General features: G+C 45.9%; 1 pseudogene across 1 annotated transcript; it reads left to right on the forward strand.

Annotated features, from left to right (window-relative positions):
• Positions 1-829: 829 nt before the first annotated feature.
• On the forward strand, positions 830-7,735 carry LOC309654250 (uncharacterized protein C2orf78 pseudogene; annotated as a pseudogene). The gene is made up of 3 exons: positions 830-913; positions 3,801-4,492; positions 5,831-7,735. The product of its transcript is annotated as an uncharacterized protein C2orf78 pseudogene (transcript).
• The last annotated feature ends 14,387 nt before the right edge of the window (positions 7,736-22,122 follow it).

The raw sequence follows: 22,122 nt of genomic DNA on the forward strand, positions 1-22,122 counted from the left end.
AGGCTGGAAGAGGAAAGGTCTGCAACCAGCTCTGTCTCCTGGCTCTCTGGTATTTGCTGCCAATGGGCAGAGTCTATTTCGTGAAGCATCAAGCACTGAAAAGAAGACTCCTGCTGCTGGAAGTTGACAGAAAGGAACATCCAATGCAAGATCAAGGCTTGTCCTAGAAGCAATGCCCATAATGGAAGAAAAAAAAAAAAAAAAAAGAAAGCGGAAGAGAAATGTTAAGTCGCAAGTCCAACCTGGCCCCCAGCCTAGCCCAGCCCAAGGAAGGTAGGAGTCAAGGAGAAGAAACTAAAAGAGAAGAGCCTTGGACCACAACATTCTCCACAGGGTACACTCAACAAACTTCACCCTGCTCTTTAACCAAGTTACAACTGTAATAGTTCAAACTACATGGCTCTTTCCTTCCTAAGGATACTAGTTAAATAAGATCTATATAGCTCTAAGTATATGATACATAAAATAGAATACTCTGTAGAATATAAGTAACTGTTAGTTAATTATATTAATGAACGTCTGTAAGAAATGTTGCAATGATTTCCCTAATGGAAGAGCCTGGGGGAGGTAAATCTGTCTTCTAGGATTTCCTCCCCAGAGCTCAGAAATTGAGGGGTTGTTTTAGCTCTCCTACGCTCTCTTCACCCAAGCCCGCCCTCCTGTTGGGGATCGGACCTCCCTATTGGCTAGCTCATACCTTTCAACTGCCTGCTTTGTGACATCACTCTCCTACCAAACCTACTACCACTTGGTAGAGGTCTTGGGGTTTCCGTGGAGCCGTTTGGACCAGTAACCAGTGACCTTTGTACTGGACACGTGCGCCGTTCAGCTGCAGCCACTCAGACATCCTCTAGTGTTGTCTCCTCATCCCTTGTACCTGCAGTTGATGTCTCCTCTTCTCTGACCATGTCAGGTAAGAAAAGAAACTTTGGAAAGTTTTGCGTTCGATTTCTTGTGCCCCTAAATTGAGGAGGAGATTCAAAATAGCGTGGAATAATGAGGGAAAGTATTGAACTACAAGTCTGGAGACCTAATTTCAGTTTTGACTTTGACGTTTACTGTCTGTGTGACTTTGGACAAATCACTGACTGCCTCACAAAGCCTGCTGCTTTCCTTATCTGTTACGTTAGGATACCACATTGGGTTGATCACTCTGATCCCCTTCTTTTCCAATATTGAGCCTTAAAGGGTACCCATGTAGAAAATGAAATCAGAGACTTCTCAAAAGAGTGTTTCAACAGAAACATAGAAAAGCCAGGTGACACAGAAAACTAGCGATATATACCAAGATGTTTCATCTCCAATGGTCTCCCTCCACTAGTATTTCGACTAGTTGAAAAGAGAGAATAGGGAGAGAGGATGGAGAGTACTGGGCTATATAGGGAGGCACAGAGTCAAACGTAAGCAAGTTTAGGATTGTTTTCATTAGCACAGGCCAACAGGAACCAAGAGATGGGAAAAAAATATAAGAATGAAGAGGGAAAGCATAGAGGAGCTCTCAAGAAAGAGGCAGTTTGCCATGGAATGTTGATGGGAGCCAAAGATTTTAAATTAAAGCAGAAACAGCACAGAGGGAAATCTGCTCAGAGCAGGGCAAAACAAAGCTGATGGTAGCAAATCCTTACATTAACAGACTAAGAAGGAAAGTAAGGCCAGAACAGGGGATCACCAGGAAAGGCAGCCTATCAGAAAAGTCATACTCCGTTTTCTTTCTTTTATTGCCTCTCTGAATACAGCTGGCACTTGACAGTTTGGAATAGAAACATTTTAGAAGTATGTTTTAGAAATGATGCTTCCTAGAAACCAGAAACCAAAGTGGTTATCTAGGGGGCTGCTTTTCAGTGTTCTATTCTTTCTAATTTTTAAACTAGGTAGACATTTGACCAATTAAACATTTTAAATGATATCTTCTACATTGAATCAGAAGGACTATTTCCTTTGTGTGATATGTACCTTCTAAGGCAAGGTTGCTTTTCAATTTTTACAGTTATTTCCTTCCTAACACAGAGAGCACATTGATCAACAGCCATCGTTCGCTTGTAGATCTTAGCTACCGGAGAAGAAAAAGAAAAAGTCAAGCCCCACATCTCTAATTCCCCATTTAGGGAATTCCCTGGCGGTCCAGCGCTTAGGACTCGGTGCTTTCACGGCCAGGGCCACGCGGCGCGGCAAAAGAAAAAAAGAAAACACAAACATCCACATTTATCTAAAACAATGTTGTGGAGTCCTTTGGATTTTCTTACATTTGAAAATCTTTTTTAATTGGATTCTAGGGATGATGGTTTTTTGAGGTCTTGGGATGTCATCTTCTTGGATGTGGAAGATGATTCTAAGTTCTAGGATAAATACAAAAACCTTCTTGATACTTTTTAAGCTTCCTTTCTGCTTATTATATGAGTTATATTCATGGACAGATATATTTCTCCTAGGCTTAATACCTGTTACTTGCTGGGTAAAAATATGAATGAGCACAATAATGAAACTCTTTTACACTTACTATTTTGCTGTCTGCTTTGTACCGGTTTTCATTGAAATACTTGTCTATATATGTTGTGGCTACCTATACATTCACATTTGTTGCATTCTGTTGCTTGTTGTGCATTTTTTACTGATTTATCGTCTCTGTCTGTATGCATTGGCTAGGAATTCATTCACCTCTATCACCTCCATCGTGTTTTTTGGTTAATAGTATTCACTAAAATAGAGTGGGCAAAATTCACTTTCATAATATTGCATGTATGGTACAGAATGTCATTTGTTAGTAAATTCATTAGGCTTTGATACTTGCCCACATACCCCAGTTTTCATTAATATCTATGGATTTCTTTTTCGTTACGTAACATGTTTTTCATGATTTTTCTTTGTCTTTCTAGAACTTATTGTATCTTCCTCCATATAAATCATACGCAATAGATCAGCTTATTCATCTATTAATTATTACTGCTATTATTATTGGTGGTGGTGTTATAACCACTTTATAGATGAGTAATCTGAAGTAATCAGATAACTTTTCTCTTTCCAAAAGCACTTAAGAAATCCACTTTCGGGTAATCATTTTGAGGTAGGATGAGAAACCAGGCTTGAAGAGGGCAAACATGACTCTTTCAGTTCACCAATTGGACTGAGCTATACGTCAACTCTAGGTAATAGCGTGGGAACTGCACAAGCAAAGGGAGACACTGAAGATGACAATGGTAATGGCCGTACTGTTTTCTAATGGACAAAAAAAATGCTTATATTATAAGTTCTATTTCTCCTGCTTTCTGGCACTATCATGCTCAGAGTGGAGTCCTGGCAAGGAAGTCAGGATACTTAGGTTCTGAAACCTGGTAATGACACTAACATAATGAGAGAACCTGAACAAGTCAACCCGACCTCTCTGAGCCTCAGTTTCCTTACTCGTGAAATGAGACTGAAAAAAGAGAAAGTTCTCTAAGGGCCTCCTAGTTCTAAAATGCTTCCAGTCTAGGAAATAGCATAGAAGTCAATACGAGTGCAGGCTGAAGGGAAAGACAGGGCAGGGAGAAGGTTGCTTCCAGCCTAGAGAACAATGTCTGAACCATACCACTTGGCTCTTCTGCCCATCTGTGCCCAAGATGGGAGCACAGGCAGTTAATACAGAAGAGTGGAAAACTGCTCAGTCCTTACAGCCATCATTAACTGTCTGATTTTGGGTTTCTCAGGAAGGGTCGATAGTAGAGGTGTCCTGAGAGCAAGAACCTTAAGATAATGCTGTTCCTCAAACGTAGTGAGAATTTCTCAACCTCCCTGAGTTTTTCATGACCCTCTTGTTCTTACAGAAAATTTCCAAAATCCATCTCTACTTGGAACTCTAAATTCTCTGCAGCATTCTCTTCCTGTGGTGAGCAATGCAACTTCCCTAACACGAAGTGTCTGCAACTTCTCCAGAGTCTCTGCCCCTGCCGTCAGTTCGGCATCGGCTACCGGTACCTCTTTCCAGACACTCATGGGTAGTGCCTACCTTTACCAACATTCCAGCACGACTATGTTATCTGGAGTTACTGACCACAGCCAGATCTCCACTTCAGCTCCTTCCTATCCAGGTGTTCTTGAGTGGGACATCACAGGAAGCACTGAAAAGAATTCCTCTTCACTCGGAGACTTTACTCTGGCACTCACTGACCGGCACCCAGCTGCTTCCTCCATGTTTATGGCAGCCCAGTATGATAAAACTTCAGACGCCAATAACATGGTCCCTCTATATCCATCACTTTCTGCCAGGCTTGCTCAGGGAGCACCATCTCAGATTCCAAATCAGGGGCATAGCCGCCTGTCACTTCCCTACCAGGAAGGAAGCCAGGTATATTACTATAACCAAGGCACACTGGGGTCTTCACTGTATGGAGAACTTGGCTCCTGCCCGCAATCCTATGGCTCCGCGTCATACACAGGAAGTAGGGCCTCTGCGCAACCAGAAATGGGAATGGGACTGAAGGAGATTCAGCCCACAAATATCCGACCACCAGCTTCCACCTCTGCAATCTGCCACCCTGTGTCTGCTCAACGCATCACAGAAACAAGTTTTCAAGGTGAGTATACAAACGGCAGAGAAAGTTGAAGAATGAGGTCGGCATTCACAAATGGGGTCAAATCGACAGCTGGGAAGGGGTGTAGAGACAGGTAGAATTTAGATCCTGAGCCTTTAGTAACCACTACCTTCGCTCAGTGCCCTCTGTTTTTAGACTCTATATAAGAACACCTAGGGCTTCCCTGGTGGCGCCGTGGTTAAGAATCCGCCTGCCAATGCAATGCGGCGGACACTGGTTCGAGCCCTGGTCTGGGAAGATCCCACATGCCGTGGAGCAACTAAGCCCATGTGCCACAACGACTGAGCCTGCATTCTAGAGCCCGTGAGCCGCAACTACCGAAGCCCACGCGCCTAGAGCGCATGCTCCGCAACAAGAGAAGCCCGCACACCGCAACCAAGAGTAGACCCCGCTAGCCGCAACTAGAGAAAGCCCGTGCACAGCAATGAAGACCCTGTGCAGCCAAAAAAATAAATACGTAGAATAAATAAGTTCAAACAATCAATCAATAAATAAACGTAAATTAAAAAAAACAAAAAAACAAAAAGAACACCTAATGCAGGTGGGAAGGTGGCAGGGACACTGTAAAGGTCATCTATGCTACATGTACAAGAACCCCGAGAGCACACCAATAGGTACCACATTTTTCACTGCTGTAGCCGAGCATTCCCCCTGTACTACCACACTGTAGCACTCCCTTCCCTCGTCTACTGCTACAGTCTCTTTGGAAGGTGTCTCAGAACTCTTGTTATGAGAGTGCCAGTTGAAGTGTCCTCACTTCCGTCATTTATACCAGGATTTAAGACCTTGTGGTCCGAGATCCTGTCCAGAGAGCAAGCAGGCTAAGACTCTGTCTTTGTTTCTGTATTTCATCAGAAAGGGCTCTACCCCCTCTCCTAGTTCATGGTGTGAAGTGTTCTTAGCCTCTCGGGAAAGTGGGGAGAATTGAAAGGACTCTATATGAGAATGCTAGGCTTTGTAAAACATTTCAGTTGTTTAAAAAGAAGACTCATTTTGTATTGGACTTACAACAGTCCTATGAGATACAAAGAGAGCCAAGGATCAGTGACATGAAATGATCACCAGTTAAGCATTACAACAGTCACCGCTTACCTCGTAGCACAGGGCACTGTCCATGATCCTTAAGAAGAGTTAGTAGAAATGCCTTGCCCATCTTGCCCCTGAACCCCTTGAAAGGTACATGACTGCTGTGTTGGTGTTTAGGGGGAGCATCTCATTTACCAGGGACTGACTTCTCCCTTGATCCCTTTGTAGTGATGGAGACTTCCCTGGTGATGAAAAATTCCCTGGGATTGCAACCTCCAAGCCAGACGTTTTGTGTGACACAAACTCAAGAACTCCCCAAGTCCTGCAGTAGCAGAAACAGTCACATACTTGAGAGTAACCCACCATCTGAACTTGGGGACATTTCAGTGACAGCTCCAGTCCAGAGTGCCAGGCGTCTCCTGGCCCTGCCTCCAGCTCCAAGCCAGGGACAAACAGAGAGTAAGAACGTGGAGGATATCAAAACCAAGCTGTCAAAGCCTCTGGAGGCCTACCAGATCCCAATAGAAAACCAAGATCCTCCACTACTCCCTTTAGGAATCCCTGATATTCCCCAGCCGCTGGCCTGCACCGATCCCCTCAGCCAAGAGGAGCAGCCTGGTTCTGAAAATGCTGATCTGGGAGAGAACAGCCTGAGTCGTCAGGACCTAGGGACACTTGAAAATGGGACTGAACCTAGCAGTGGTCTTGCAGACATTACTACACTGGCGGAGGATATTCACCTTCCCCAGCTCTTTAATTCTTGGAAAGATCTTGATCGATCCCAAGGTCCCAACGTGATCAAAGCTGAAGACACCAGAGCCATTAAGGTGAATCAGGTGCAGGAAAAGCCAAGTGTCGTAAAGGTTCCCTCTGATCAACCCAGGAAGAACAAACAGAAAGCCTCTGAGCCTATCGGTGGTGCTCCCAAGGCCAAAATCCAGCCAAAGGATCCAGAGTGCCTGTTAGGGGGAGAAGCGGTTATATGCACTGCTGCAGTCAGTGACAGGGCTCCTGCGAACACGGCCAAGCACTCTCAAGGCAAACCTCAGAAAGCTGCATCCGGAAAGATCAGCAAAACTGAGAGCCATGGGCAGGAAAAGACCAAAAGGACCAGAGGAAGAAACAAGGCTGAAGAGAACAAGCAGTCAGGGAACAAAGTCAAGGCAGAAGACAAGCCAGCAATCCCCAACACGAAGCGAAAGGAACACCAAACTGAGCTTCGCCAAGAGAGCTTTCAAAAGCCTCGAACCTCCCTTGGCGTGCGCATGCTGGAGTCTGTGAAGGTTCTTCATGCGCTGGGGAAGAAGAATGAGACGAAAACTGGGCTCTCTTCCTGTCGGCTCTTGGGAAATTCAAGCAACCCCAAAGACCCCCAGCCACCCCCAGCGATCCAGCCACGGCGGCATACCCCACGTGAGGGTAAGAGGCCTGAGAAAACGCAAGTCCAAGCCCAGAAACCAGACAGCAGTGCTGAAACAGAGTGTCCATCTCCATCCCAGTGTGAGCGGCCTCCTCCTGGGAAGGTCAAGTTGATACCTCTGCCTTTTTCTGCCTGGGACAAGCCTCAAGCTCGACCCGCTCCTCGGAGGCCACAGTCTCTGGCCTCACATCGGCCTGCTGTGGCTTACCGTGCCCAGCCTGGTTCTACTGACTCAGCTCAACCTGCTGCAGTCAATTCATCCCAGCCAGCTCCTGCCTCTTTGCCAGGTCCCGCCAAACCAGCTCAGCCAACTGTGGCCAACCCAACCCAACCGGCTTGGACCAACCATACCCAGCCTCGTGTCCCTCAGCCTGCTGCTCCTAGGCCTGCACCCTACAAAACTTCATCTGGCGCTTCTCTCCAGCGCGAGCCTGTTCCCCCTGCTGTGACTAAGCGCCAGTCCCCACCCAAGCTCCAAACCCAACTTCTACTCCAAGACTTCAGCAAGCAACGAGTTCCATGGAGGGAACCCAACGTGCCTGAGCCAGTCATGTCAAAGCCCATCGAACAAGAGCAGAGGCCAGAGCGAGAGGCCATGAAGAGGCGGGCTCAACAACAACGGGAGAATGCTGCCAGATACACCTCTTCGGGGAAGCTGCAATTTTTCACCCAGAGGGACAAAGAAATGGAAATTGCTGACTACTACGGATACGTCAGGTGACAGCTGCTAGGATTCTTGCTGCCACCTTGGCTACCAGCGGTTCTTCCATACATAGGTAAGATAGGTATAGAACCGAATAAGTAAATGGAATAGAATTAATAGATGAGTAATAAACCTTTCGAATTTTGAGATGCTGCTAACTGGGGCGTGAGAAAGGAAGGCCTGAAAGTTGGATGGGAGAATGAAGGAAAGGGGTAAAAACTGAGGAAAGAGGAAGGAACTTGGCCCAGGGCTAGGAAGGCCAAAAGAGACGTATGGATTTAGGAAAGGAAGCAGGAGTGAGGATGAAATGGCAGAAGTAAAAAGCAGGGTCAGGGGTCTGGGTTGAAAGAACACAATTGGAGTAGAGTTGAAGGTGACAGGAGATGAGTCTAGGTTTACTAGGAGAAATAGAAACAAAGTCTCTCGGGGAGGTTGGCCTTAAGTCTCACAACCACCAGATAGGTATTTCAGAAAACAAGAGGTTCACGACACATCTCTGAAAGGTTTGAGTTGCCTTATTCAGGTGTGATTATAGTGGGGGAATAGGCAAATCTACCAGAGAAGTAGCTAGGGCTCAGAGTCCTCCTAGGGGCAGCTGACGACAGGGCCAGAGCCAAGGGAACTGCTGCATCAGGAGGCCCACGAACAAATCAGGGGCATAGCCGCCTGTCACTTCCCTACCAGGAAGGAAGCCAGGTATATTACTATAACCAAGGCACACTGGGGTCTTCACTGTATGGAGAACTTGGCTCCTGCCCGCAATCCTATGGCTCCGCGTCATACACAGGAAGTAGGGCCTCTGCGCAACCAGAAATGGGAATGGGACTGAAGGAGATTCAGCCCGCAAATATCCGACCACCAGCTTCCACCTCTGCAATCTGCCACCCTGTGTCTGCTCAACGCATCACAGAAACAAGTTTTCAAGGTGAGTATACAAACGGCAGAGCAAGTTGAAGAATGAGGTCGGCATTCACAAACGGGGTCAAATCGACAGCTGGGAAGGGGTGTAGAGACAGGTAGAATTTAGATCCTGAGCCTTTAATAATCACTACCTTCTCTCAGTGCTCTCTGTTTTTAGACTCTATGTAAGAACAGCTAGGGCTTCCCTGGTGGCGCCTGCCAATGCAGGGGACACGGCTTCGAGCCCCGGTCTGCGAAGATCCCACATGCCGTGCTGCAACTAAGCGCATGTGCCACAACGACTGAGCCTGCATTCCAGAGCCCGTGAGCCGCAACTACCGAAGCCCACGCGCCTACAGCCCATGCTCCGCAACAAGAGAGGCCACCGCGATGAGAAGCCCGCACACCGCAACCAAGAGTAGACCCCGCTAGCCGCAACTAGAGAAAGCCCGTGCACACCAATGAGGACCCAGTGCAGCCAAAAAAATAAATACGTAGAATAAATAAGTTCAATCAATCAATCAATCAATAAACGTAAATTAAAAACAAACAAACAAACAAAAAAACAGAACACCTAATGCAGGTGGGAAGGTGGGAGGGACACTGTAAAGGTCATCTATGCTACATGTACAAGAACCCCGAGAGCACACCAATAGGTACCACATTTTTCACTGCTGTAGCCGAGCATTCCCCCTGTACTACCACACTGTAGCACTCCCTTCCCTCGTCTACCGCTACAGTCTCTTTGGAAGGTGTTTCAGAACTCTTGTTATGAGAGTGCCAGTTGAACTGTCCTCACTTCCGTCATTTATACCAGGATTTAAGACCTTGTGGTCCGAGATCCTGTCCAGAGAGCAAGCAGGCTAAGACTCTGTCTTTGTTTCTATATTTCATCAGAAAGGGCTCTACCCCCTCTCCTAGTTCATGGTGTGAAGTGTTCTTAGCCTCTCGGGAAAGTGGGGAGAATTCAAAGGACTCTCTATGAGAATGCTAGGCTTTGTAAAACATTTCAGTTTTTTAAAAAGAAGACTCATTTTGTATTGGACTTACAACAGTCCTATGAGATACAAAGAGAGCCAAGGATCAGTGACATGAAATGATCACCAGTAAGAATTACAACAGTCACCGCTTACCTCGTAGCATAGGGCACACTGTCCATGATCCTTAAGAAGAGTTAGTAGAAATGCCTTGCCCATCTTGCCCCTGAACCCCTTGAAAGGTACACGACTGCTGTGTTGGTGTTTAGGGGGAGCATCTCACTTACCCGGGACTGACTTCAACCTTGATTCCTCTGTAGTGATGGAGACTTCCCCGCTGATGAAAAATTCCCTGGGATTGCAACCTCCAAGCCAGACCGCTTTCCTATGGAATGACAGAGAACTTCAGAGAACTTGTCAAGATGAAACACCAGTCAGTCTGCGGGAGAAAGGGAAGAAGAGAACGATGGAAATCGTTTCTGGGAAACTATTTTTACATTATGTTTTGTTTGTTCCTGGTAAATAAACTGAAATCTTCTTAACATTCAAACAAAATCTAAACCACTAAATTCAACAACACAGGAGTATAACTTTTGAAAAAAATTTCTTTGGCTGCGCAGCATGTGGGATCTTAGCTCCCCAACCAGGGATTGAACCCACGCCTGCTGCATTGGAAGCGCAGAGTCTTCACCACTGGACCACCAGGGAAGTCCCAGGAATAGAACTTTTAAAGGAGAAGGTATAAACCCCTGGGTTATATGAACTGGAGATTTTTAGTAAGAAGTCAATAGATCTTTTGTTAGGCACATTTTATGTTAGGCTGTCTCCCTGCACAGGACGCAGGCGCCTTGAAAATGGAAATCACATCCCTCTATAGTACGTCCCTCTTCTTTCTGCTTTGCAGTTTGCTGCTCCACTTGTTCAACCCCACCTAGTAATAACCTATACTTCCCTTGTTCCTGTTTTCCCATCTGGAAAACAGACAAAAGGCAACCAAACAACGCAAAGGTCTCAACAAATAAGGGATACCCAAAACCAGAGATGGCCAGAACTTCTGTATCCCTCATGAAACCTAGCCCGGTGTTCAATACTTAGGTATCATTAATACATGCGTGTTGACTGAAACAGTTGAAACGCAATTCTTCCACTTCCCAGTTTAGTTTTAGTCCTCATACAAAACCTGATCATCAAATTCCTTAATGCTAGGAATCACAGTGAAAAATAATTTCTCAACTGACTTCTGTCAGATGAGTGAGAACTAAGGTTAATTCAGTGTATCTGAAGCATAGAAAGTGAGGGCAAACGTGGCACAAGATGGGGCTAGAGAAGCAGAGAGGATTCTAGAGCACGCAGAGTCTTAAAGGCCACCAGTGTGTTTTCTATTCTCAAAACAATGTTTGTGAGCGATGTTTATGAGCAATGTTCCAACTTGCTTTGAAGCTTTCTTGTGTGAAGAATGGATTGGAGGGAAACAAGATATATGGACACTAGTTAGGACCTAATCGCAACAGACAGGCAAGTTCAGTATTAGGATGTTGAGGGAGAGCTGACAGATTCCAAAGAAATTCAGGAGATAAACTGAAGCGGGCTTCATGGGGTATGAGATGGAGGAAAGGAAGGTCTTAGGGAATTAAAGGGTTTACTGCACACATGAGCAGAGTCTCAAAATTAATCATTTGAACGTACAGAGGTGGATCTCCCAAATGACACCGGTTAGGAAGCAACGGTACGCCCTGTAGAATTCCTAGAGACAGCACAAATCAACTGTTTCGATGGAAAATTCGGCGGGACCCTTGATTTCCATGGGAATATAGAGAAAAGAGACACTGATCTGGCTTGCAGGTATTTAGGAAGTTGTTAGCCTGACATCACATACTAGTCTCATGTAAGTAGGCCGTCTGAAGTATGAAGCTTAGGGGAAAAACCTTGAAGAAAACTTAAAAGCTTAAGCCACACCTCTATACTACACCACCTTTCACAGTTTCTTCTCAGATAAGCAGCATCCCCATCAGTGAAGAAACTCACATCCCATAATAGGAACAACAGGCCTAAAAATTAAATGTGTGTCTTTGGAGGTCCCATCTATGCGATATCTTCCTGGTACCAGAAAAGTCCCCAGGAAGATCGATCTTTGCACCCCTGAAAGCTTACCACCAAGGAAAATGACTAGGTCCATAGATTTCCTCCCTCAAACCAGCCTACCTCACACATAAATCACTAGCAACTCAGCCCTTAACTCACATTATCACAGTCACAAGAGTGGTTAGGGAGAAAAGCACTAACCAGGGGAACTAACACAGAGGCAATCCAGGCCAAGCTGGGCTGGTGGCAGATATCTGCTCCTTACGCTCGGGTGCATAATGCGACTCACCACAATGCCTTTTTCACAGACCCTTTTTAAAGTTTCTCCACAAAATCCAACAGCTCAAGTTAGCTCATGACGCTTCAAGGTAAACAATCGTCAAGAGAAAAACATGCAATATGTCTTACAATGTTGGATTCCTTACAAATAGGACAAGGAAATAACCATGTAGACAAAACCAGAGCATTTGAAAACATCTGCGTTCTACAAACATACCAGTGAATGCTATAAATAAGGTAATATGACATAAAACAAAATGAAAACTAGATGTGAGACTGTTCTCTTCAGTGTACAGACTTCATGGCAGTTGCTGCACGATCTAGCTACTTATATCTACAACTCTCTGTTCTGTTAATACAAAATGAGGCCCAAGTGTGTCAACTTGTTTCCCACAGAAACCAAAAAACCTACATGCATCTCTTTTCTCCGGTGCCCTTTCACCTTACCTGCTCCCAGTTCTCCACCAATGTCCTCCTCTTTCTCTAATTATTCTCCTCTTCATTGTGCTTGGCCTTGCACCCAAGCATGCAAGACAGAGAGTCCTAGAGGTCCGAGATTCTAGAGGGGCTGTTTGCAAGGGGGAGGAGATTACGGTAACTGCCACACTGTATATACTTCTGTGCAAAGAAAGAGGGACAGTGTTCAGAATGTCTCTCACATATAAAAAGAGCTGGATGGCAGGATACCTGTGTGGCCCAAGGAACTAGAGCTAGCAAATCATGGGCAAAACAATTGCAACCAAAGGCTGGAAGAGGAAAGGTCTGCAACCAGCTCTGTCTCCTGGCTCTCTGGTATTTGCTGCCAATGGGCAGAGTCTATTTCGTGAAGCATCAAGCACTGAAAAGAAGACTCCTGCTGCTGGAAGTTGACAGGAAGGAACATCCAATGCAAGATCAAGGCTTGTCCTAGAAGCAATGCCCATAATGGAAGAAAAAAAAAAAAAAAAAAGAAAGCGGAAGAGAAATGTTAAGTCGCAAGTCCAACCTGGCCCCCAGCCTAGCCCAGCCCAAGGAAGGTAGGAGTCAAGGAGAAGAAACTAAAAGAGAAGAGCCTTGGACCACAACATTCTCCACAGGGTACACTCAACAAACTTCACCCTGCTCTTTAACCAAGTTACAACTGTAATAGTTCAAACTACATGGCTCTTTCCTTCCTAAGGATACTAGTTAAATAAGATCTATATAGCTCTAAGTATATGATACATAAAATAGAATACTCTGTAGAATATAAGTAACTGTTAGTTAATTATATTAATGAACGTCTGTAAGAAATGTTGCAATGATTTCCCTAATGGAAGAGCCTGGGGGAGGTAAATCTGTCTTCTAGGATTTCCTCCCCAGAGCTCAGAAATTGAGGGGTTGTTTTAGCTCTCCTACGCTCTCTTCACCCAAGCCCGCCCTCCTGTTGGGGATCGGACCTCCCTATTGGCTAGCTCATACCTTTCAACTGCCTGCTTTGTGACATCACTCTCCTACCAAACCTACTACCACTTGGTAGAGGTCTTGGGGTTTCCGTGGAGCCGTTTGGACCAGTAACCAGTGACCTTTGTACTGGACACGTGCGCCGTTCAGCTGCAGCCACTCAGACATCCTCTAGTGTTGTCTCCTCATCCCTTGTACCTGCAGTTGATGTCTCCTCTTCTCTGACCATGTCAGGTAAGAAAAGAAACTTTGGAAAGTTTTGCGTTCGATTTCTTGTGCCCCTAAATTGAGGAGGAGATTCAAAATAGCGTGGAATAATGAGGGAAAGTATTGAACTACAAGTCTGGAGACCTAATTTCAGTTTTGACTTTGACGTTTACTGTCTGTGTGACTTTGGACAAATCACTGACTGCCTCACAAAGCCTGCTGCTTTCCTTATCTGTTACGTTAGGATACCACATTGGGTTGATCACTCTGATCCCCTTCTTTTCCAATATTGAGCCTTAAAGGGTACCCATGTAGAAAATGAAATCAGAGACTTCTCAAAAGAGTGTTTCAACAGAAACATAGAAAAGCCAGGTGACACAGAAAACTAGCGATATATACCAAGATGTTTCATCTCCAATGGTCTCCCTCCACTAGTATTTCGACTAGTTGAAAAGAGAGAATAGGGAGAGAGGATGGAGAGTACTGGGCTATATAGGGAGGCACAGAGTCAAACGTAAGCAAGTTTAGGATTGTTTTCATTAGCACAGGCCAACAGGAACCAAGAGATGGGAAAAAAATATAAGAATGAAGAGGGAAAGCATAGAGGAGCTCTCAAGAAAGAGGCAGTTTGCCATGGAATGTTGATGGGAGCCAAAGATTTTAAATTAAAGCAGAAACAGCACAGAGGGAAATCTGCTCAGAGCAGGGCAAAACAAAGCTGATGGTAGCAAATCCTTACATTAACAGACTAAGAAGGAAAGTAAGGCCAGAACAGGGGATCACCAGGAAAGGCAGCCTATCAGAAAAGTCATACTCCGTTTTCTTTCTTTTATTGCCTCTCTGAATACAGCTGGCACTTGACAGTTTGGAATAGAAACATTTTAGAAGTATGTTTTAGAAATGATGCTTCCTAGAAACCAGAAACCAAAGTGGTTATCTAGGGGGCTGCTTTTCAGTGTTCTATTCTTTCTAATTTTTAAACTAGGTAGACATTTGACCAATTAAACATTTTAAATGATATCTTCTACATTGAATCAGAAGGACTATTTCCTTTGTGTGATATGTAGCTTCTAAGGCAAGGTTGCTTTTCAATTTTTACAGTTATTTCCTTCCTAACACAGAGAGCACATTGATCAACAGCCATCGTTCGCTTGTAGATCTTAGCTACCGGAGAAGAAAAAGAAAAAGTCAAGCCCCACATCTCTAATTCCCCATTTAGGGAATTCCCTGGCGGTCCAGCGCTTAGGACTCGGTGCTTTCACGGCCAGGGCCACGCGGCGCGGCAAAAGAAAAAAAGAAAACACAAACATCCACATTTATCTAAAACAATGTTGTGGAGTCCTTTGGATTTTCTTACATTTGAAAATCTTTTTTAATTGGATTCTAGGGATGATGGTTTTTTGAGGTCTTGGGATGTCATCTTCTTGGATGTGGAAGATGATTCTAAGTTCTAGGATAAATACAAAAACCTTCTTGATACTTTTTAAGCTTCCTTTCTGCTTATTATATGAGTTATATTCATGGACAGATATATTTCTCCTAGGCTTAATACCTGTTACTTGCTGGGTAAAAATATGAATGAGCACAATAATGAAACTCTTTTACACTTACTATTTTGCTGTCTGCTTTGTACCGGTTTTCATTGAAATACTTGTCTATATATGTTGTGGCTACCTATACATTCACATTTGTTGCATTCTGTTGCTTGTTGTGCATTTTTTACTGATTTATCGTCTCTGTCTGTATGCATTGGCTAGGAATTCATTCACCTCTATCACCTCCATCGTGTTTTTTGGTTAATAGTATTCACTAAAATAGAGTGGGCAAAATTCACTTTCATAATATTGCATGTATGGTACAGAATGTCATTTGTTAGTAAATTCATTAGGCTTTGATACTTGCCCACATACCCCAGTTTTCATTAATATCTATGGATTTCTTTTTCGTTACGTAACATGTTTTTCATGATTTTTCTTTGTCTTTCTAGAACTTATTGTATCTTCCTCCATATAAATCATACGCAATAGATCAGCTTATTCATCTATTAATTATTACTGCTATTATTATTGGTGGTGGTGTTATAACCACTTTATAGATGAGTAATCTGAAGTAATCAGATAACTTTTCTCTTTCCAAAAGCACTTAAGAAATCCACTTTCGGGTAATCATTTTGAGGTAGGATGAGAAACCAGGCTTGAAGAGGGCAAAAATGACTCTTTCAGTTCACCAGTTGGACTGAGCTATATATACGTCAACTCTAGGTAATAGCGTGGGAACTGCACAAGCAAAGGGAGACACTGAAGATGACAATGGTAATGGCCGTACTGTTTTCTAATGGACAAAAAAAATGCTTATATTATAAGTTCTATTTCTCCTGCTTTCTGGCACTATCATGCTCAGAGTGGAGTCCTGGCAAGGAAGTCAGGATACTTAGGTTCTGAAACCTGGTAATGACACTAACATAATGAGAGAACCTGAACAAGTCAACCCGACCTCTCTGAGCCTCAGTTTCCTTACTCGTGAAATGAGACTGAAAAAAGAGAAAGTTCTCTAAGGGCCTCCTAGTTCTAAAATGCTTCCAGTCTAGGAAATAGCATAGAAGTCAATACGAGTGCAGGCTGAAGGGAAAGACAGGGCAGGGAGAAGGTTGCTTCCAGCCTAGAGAACAATGTCTGAACCATACCACTTGGCTCTTCTGCCCATCTGTGCCCAAGATGGGAGCACAGGCAGTTAATACAGAAGAGTGGAAAACTGCTCAGTCCTTATAGCCATCATTAACTGTCTGATTTTGGGTTTCTCAGGAAGGGTCGATAGTAGAGGTGTCCTGAGAGCAAGAACCTTAAGATAATGCTGTTCCTCAAACGTAGTGAGAATTTCTCAACCTCCCTGAGTTTTTCATGACCCTCTTGTTCTTACAGAAAATTTCCAAAATCCATCTCTACTTGGAACTCTAAATTCTCTGCAGCATTCTCTTCCTGTGGTGAGCAATGCAACTTCCCTAACACGAAGTGTCTGCAACTTCTCCAGAGTCTCTGCCCCTGCCGTCAGTTCGGCATCGGCTACCGGTACCTCTTTCCAGACACTCATGGGTAGTGCCTACCTTTACCAACATTCCAGCACGACTATGTTATCTGGAGTTACTGACCACAGCCAGATCTCCACTTCAGCTCCTTCCTATCCAGGTGTTCTTGAGTGGGACATCACAGGAAGCACTGAAAAGAATTCCTCTTCACTCGGAGACTTTACTCTGGCACTCACTGACCGGCACCCAGCTGCTTCCTCCATGTTTATGGCAGCCCAGTATGATAAAACTTCAGACGCCAATAACATGGTCCCTCTATATCCATCACTTTCTGCCAGGCTTGCTCAGGGAGCACCATCTCAGATTCCAAATCAGGGGCATAGCCGCCTGTCACTTCCCTACCAGGAAGGAAGCCAGGTATATTACTATAACCAAGGCACACTGGGGTCTTCACTGTATGGAGAACTTGGCTCCTGCCCGCAATCCTATGGCTCCGCGTCATACACAGGAAGTAGGGCCTCTGCGCAACCAGAAATGGGAATGGGACTGAAGGAGATTCAGCCCACAAATATCCGACCACCAGCTTCCACCTCTGCAATCTGCCACCCTGTGTCTGCTCAACGCATCACAGAAACAAGTTTTCAAGGTGAGTATACAAACGGCAGAGAAAGTTGAAGAATGAGGTCGGCATTCACAAATGGGGTCAAATCGACAGCTGGGAAGGGGTGTAGAGACAGGTAGAATTTAGATCCTGAGCCTTTAGTAACCACTACCTTCGCTCAGTGCCCTCTGTTTTTAGACTCTATATAAGAACACCTAGGGCTTCCCTGGTGGCGCCGTGGTTAAGAATCCGCCTGCCAATGCAATGCGGGGGACACGGGTTCGAGCCCTGGTCTGGGAAGATCCCACATGCCGTGGAGCAACTAAGCCCATGTGCCACAACGACTGAGCCTGCATTCTAGAGCCCGTGAGCCGCAACTACCGAAGCCCACGCGCCTAGAGCGCATGCTCCGCAACAAGAGAAGCCCGCACACCGCAACCAAGAGTAGACCCCGCTAGCCGCAACTAGAGAAAGCCCGTGCACAGCAATGAAGACCCTGTGCAGCCAAAAAAATAAATACGTAGAATAAATAAGTTCAAACAATCAATCAATAAATAAACGTAAATTAAAAAAAACAAAAAAACAAAAAGAACACCTAATGCAGGTGGGAAGGTGGCAGGGACACTGTAAAGGTCATCTATGCTACATGTACAAGAACCCCGAGAGCACACCAATAGGTACCACATTTTTCACTGCTGTAGCCGAGCATTCCCCCTGTACTACCACACTGTAGCACTCCCTTCCCTCGTCTACTGCTACAGTCTCTTTGGAAGGTGTCTCAGAACTCTTGTTATGAGAGTGCCAGTTGAAGTGTCCTCACTTCCGTCATTTATACCAGGATTTAAGACCTTGTGGTCCGAGATCCTGTCCAGAGAGCAAGCAGGCTAAGACTCTGTCTTTGTTTCTGTATTTCATCAGAAAGGGCTCTACCCCCTCTCCTAGTTCATGGTGTGAAGTGTTCTTAGCCTCTCGGGAAAGTGGGGAGAATTGAAAGGACTCTATATGAGAATGCTAGGCTTTGTAAAACATTTCAGTTGTTTAAAAAGAAGACTCATTTTGTATTGGACTTACAACAGTCCTATGAGATACAAAGAGAGCCAAGGATCAGTGACATGAAATGATCACCAGTTAAGCATTACAACAGTCACCGCTTACCTCGTAGCATAGGGCACTGTCCATGATCCTTAAGAAGAGTTAGTAGAAATGCCTTGCCCATCTTGCCCCTGAACCCCTTGAAAGGTACACGACTGCTGTGTTGGTGTTTAGGGGGAGCATCTCATTTACCAGGGACTGACTTCTCCCTTGATCCCTTTGTAGTGATGGAGCCTTCCCTGGTGATGAAAAATTCCCTGGGATTGCAACCTCCAAGCCAGACGTTTTGTGTGACACAAACTCAAGAACTCCCCAAGTCCTGCAGTAGCAGAAACAGTCACATACTTGAGAGTAACCCACCATCTGAACTTGGGGACATTTCAGTGACAGCTCCAGTCCAGAGTGCCAGGCGTCTCCTGGCCCTGCCTCCAGCTCCAAGCCAGGGACAAACAGAGAGTAAGAACGTGGAGGATATCAAAACCAAGCTGTCAAAGCCTCTGGAGGCCTACCAGATCCCAATAGAAAACCAAGATCCTCCACTACTCCCTTTGGGAATCCCTGATATTCCCCAGCCGCTGGCCTGCACCGATCCCCTCAGCCAAGAGGAGCAGCCTGGTTCTGAAAATGCTGATCTGGGAGAGAACAGCCTGAGTCGTCAGGACCTAGGGACACTTGAAAATGGGACTGAACCTAGCAGTGGTCTTGCAGACATTACTACACTGGCGGAGGATATTCACCTTCCCCAGCTCTTTAATTCTTGGAAAGATCTTGATCGATCCCAAGGTCCCAACGTGATCAAAGCTGAAGACACCAGAGCCATTAAGGTGAATCAGGTGCAGGAAAAGCCAAGTGTCGTAAAGGTTCCCTCTGATCAACCCAGGAAGAACAAACAGAAAGCCTCTGAGCCTATCGGTGGTGCTCCCAAGGCCAAAATCCAGCCAAAGGATCCAGAGTGCCTGTTAGGGGGAGAAGCGGTTATATGCACTGCTGCAGTCAGTGACAGGGCTCCTGCGAACACGGCCAAGCACTCTCAAGGCAAACCTCAGAAAGCTGCATCCGGAAAGATCAGCAAAACTGAGAGCCATGGGCAGGAAAAGACCAAAAGGACCAGAGGAAGAAACAAGGCTGAAGAGAACAAGCAGTCAGGGAACAAAGTCAAGGCAGAAGACAAGCCAGCAATCCCCAACACGAAGCGAAAGGAACACCAAACTGAGCTTCGCCAAGAGAGCTTTCAAAAGCCTCGAACCTCCCTTGGCGTGCGCATGCTGGAGTCTGTGAAGGTTCTTCATGCGCTGGGGAAGAAGAATGAGACGAAAACTGGGCTCTCTTCCTGTCGGCTCTTGGGAAATTCAAGCAACCCCAAAGACCCCCAGCCACCCCCAGCGATCCAGCCACGGCGGCATACCCCACGTGAGGGTAAGAGGCCTGAGAAAACGCAAGTCCAAGCCCAGAAACCAGACAGCAGTGCTGAAACAGAGTGTCCATCTCCATCCCAGTGTGAGCGGCCTCCTCCTGGGAAGGTCAAGTTGATACCTCTGCCTTTTTCTGCCTGGGACAAGCCTCAAGCTCGACCCGCTCCTCGGAGGCCACAGTCTCTGGCCTCACATCGGCCTGCTGTGGCTTACCGTGCCCAGCCTGGTTCTACTGACTCAGCTCAACCTGCTGCAGTCAATTCATCCCAGCCAGCTCCTGCCTCTTTGCCAGGTCCCGCCAAACCAGCTCAGCCAACTGTGGCCAACCCAACCCAACCGGCTTGGACCAACCATACCCAGCCTCGTGTCCCTCAGCCTGCTGCTCCTAGGCCTGCACCCTACAAAACTTCATCTGGCGCTTCTCTCCAGCGCGAGCCTGTTCCCCCTGCTGTGACTAAGCGCCAGTCCCCACCCAAGCTCCAAACCCAACTTCTACTCCAAGACTTCAGCAAGCAACGAGTTCCATGGAGGGAACCCAACGTGCCTGAGCCAGTCATGTCAAAGCCCATCGAACAAGAGCAGAGGCCAGAGCGAGAGGCCATGAAGAGGCGGGCTCAACAACAACGGGAGAATGCTGCCAGATACACCTCTTCGGGGAAGCTGCAATTTTTCACCCAGAGGGACAAAGAAATGGAAATTGCTGACTACTACGGATACGTCAGGTGACAGCTGCTAGGATTCTTGCTGCCACCTTGGCTACCAGCGGTTCTTCCATACATAGGTAAGATAGGTATAGAACCGAATAAGTAAATGGAATAGAATTAATAGATGAGTAATAAACCTTTCGAATTTTGAGATGCTGCTAACTGGGGCGTGAGAAAGGAAGGCCTGAAAGTTGGATGGGAGAATGAAGGAAAGGGGTAAAAACTGAGGAAAGAGGAAGGAACTTGGCCCAGGGCTAGGAAGGCCAAAAGAGACGTATGGATTTAGGAAAGGAAGCAGGAGTGAGGATGAAATGGCAGAAGTAAAAAGCAGGGTCAGGGGTCTGGGTTGAAAGAACACAATTGGAGTAGAGTTGAAGGTGACAGGAGATGAGTCTAGGTTTACTAGGAGAAATAGAAACAAAGTCTCTCGGGGAGGTTGGCCTTAAGTCTCACAACCACCAGATAGGTATTTCAGAAAACAAGAGGTTCACGACACATCTCTGAAAGGTTTGAGTTGCCTTATTCAGGTGTGATTATAGTGGGGGAATAGGCAAATCTACCAGAGAAGTGGCTAGGGCTCAGAGTCCTCCTAGGGGCAGCTGACGACAGGGCCAGAGCCAAGGGAACTGCTGTATCAGGAGGCCCACGAACAAATCAGGGGCATAGCCGCCTGTCACTTCCCTACCAGGAAGGAAGCCAGGTATATTACTATAACCAAGGCACACTGGGGTCTTCACTGTATGGAGAACTTGGCTCCTGCCCGCAATCCTATGGCTCCGCGTCATACACAGGAAGTAGGGCCTCTGCGCAACCAGAAATGGGAATGGGACTGAAGGAGATTCAGCCCGCAAATATCCGACCACCAGCTTCCACCTCTGCAATCTGCCACCCTGTGTCTGCTCAACGCATCACAGAAACAAGTTTTCAAGGTGAGTATACAAACGGCAGAGAAAGTTGAAGAATGAGGTCGGCATTCACAAACGGGGTCAAATCGACAGCTGGGAAGGGGTGTAGAGACAGGTAGAATTTAGATCCTGAGCCTTTAATAACCACTACCTTCTCTCAGTGCTCTCTGTTTTTAGACTCTATATAAGAACAGCTAGGGCTTCCCTGGTGGCGCCTGCCAATGCAGGGGACACGGCTTCGAGCCCCGGTCTGCGAAGATCCCACATGCCGTGCAGCAACTAAGCGCATGTGCCACAACGACTGAGCCTGCATTCCAGAGCCCGTGAGCCGCAACTACCGAAGCCCACGCGCCTACAGCCCATGCTCCGCAACAAGAGAGGCCACCGCGATGAGAAGCCCGCACACCGCAACCAAGAGTAGACCCCGCTAGCCGCAACTAGAGAAAGCCCGTGCACACCAATGAGGACCCAGTGCAGCCAAAAAAATAAATACGTAGAATAAATAAGTTCAATCAATCAATCAATCAATAAACGTAAATTAAAAAAAAAAAACAAACAAAAAAACAGAACACCTAATGCAGGTGGGAAGGTGGGAGGGACACTGTAAAGGTCATCTATGCTACATGTACAAGAACCCCGAGAGCACACCAATAGGTACCACATTTTTCACTGCTGTAGCCGAGCATTCCCCCTGTACTACCACACTGTAGCACTCCCTTCCCTCGTCTACCGCTACAGTCTCTTTGGAAGGTGTTTCAGAACTCTTGTTATGAGAGTGCCAGTTGAACTGTCCTCACTTCCG

This window comes from Balaenoptera physalus (genome assembly GCF_965194825.1).
Source record: "Balaenoptera physalus genome assembly, contig: HAP1_SCAFFOLD_2397, whole genome shotgun sequence".
Classification (NCBI taxonomy): Eukaryota; Metazoa; Chordata; class Mammalia; order Artiodactyla; family Balaenopteridae; genus Balaenoptera; species Balaenoptera physalus.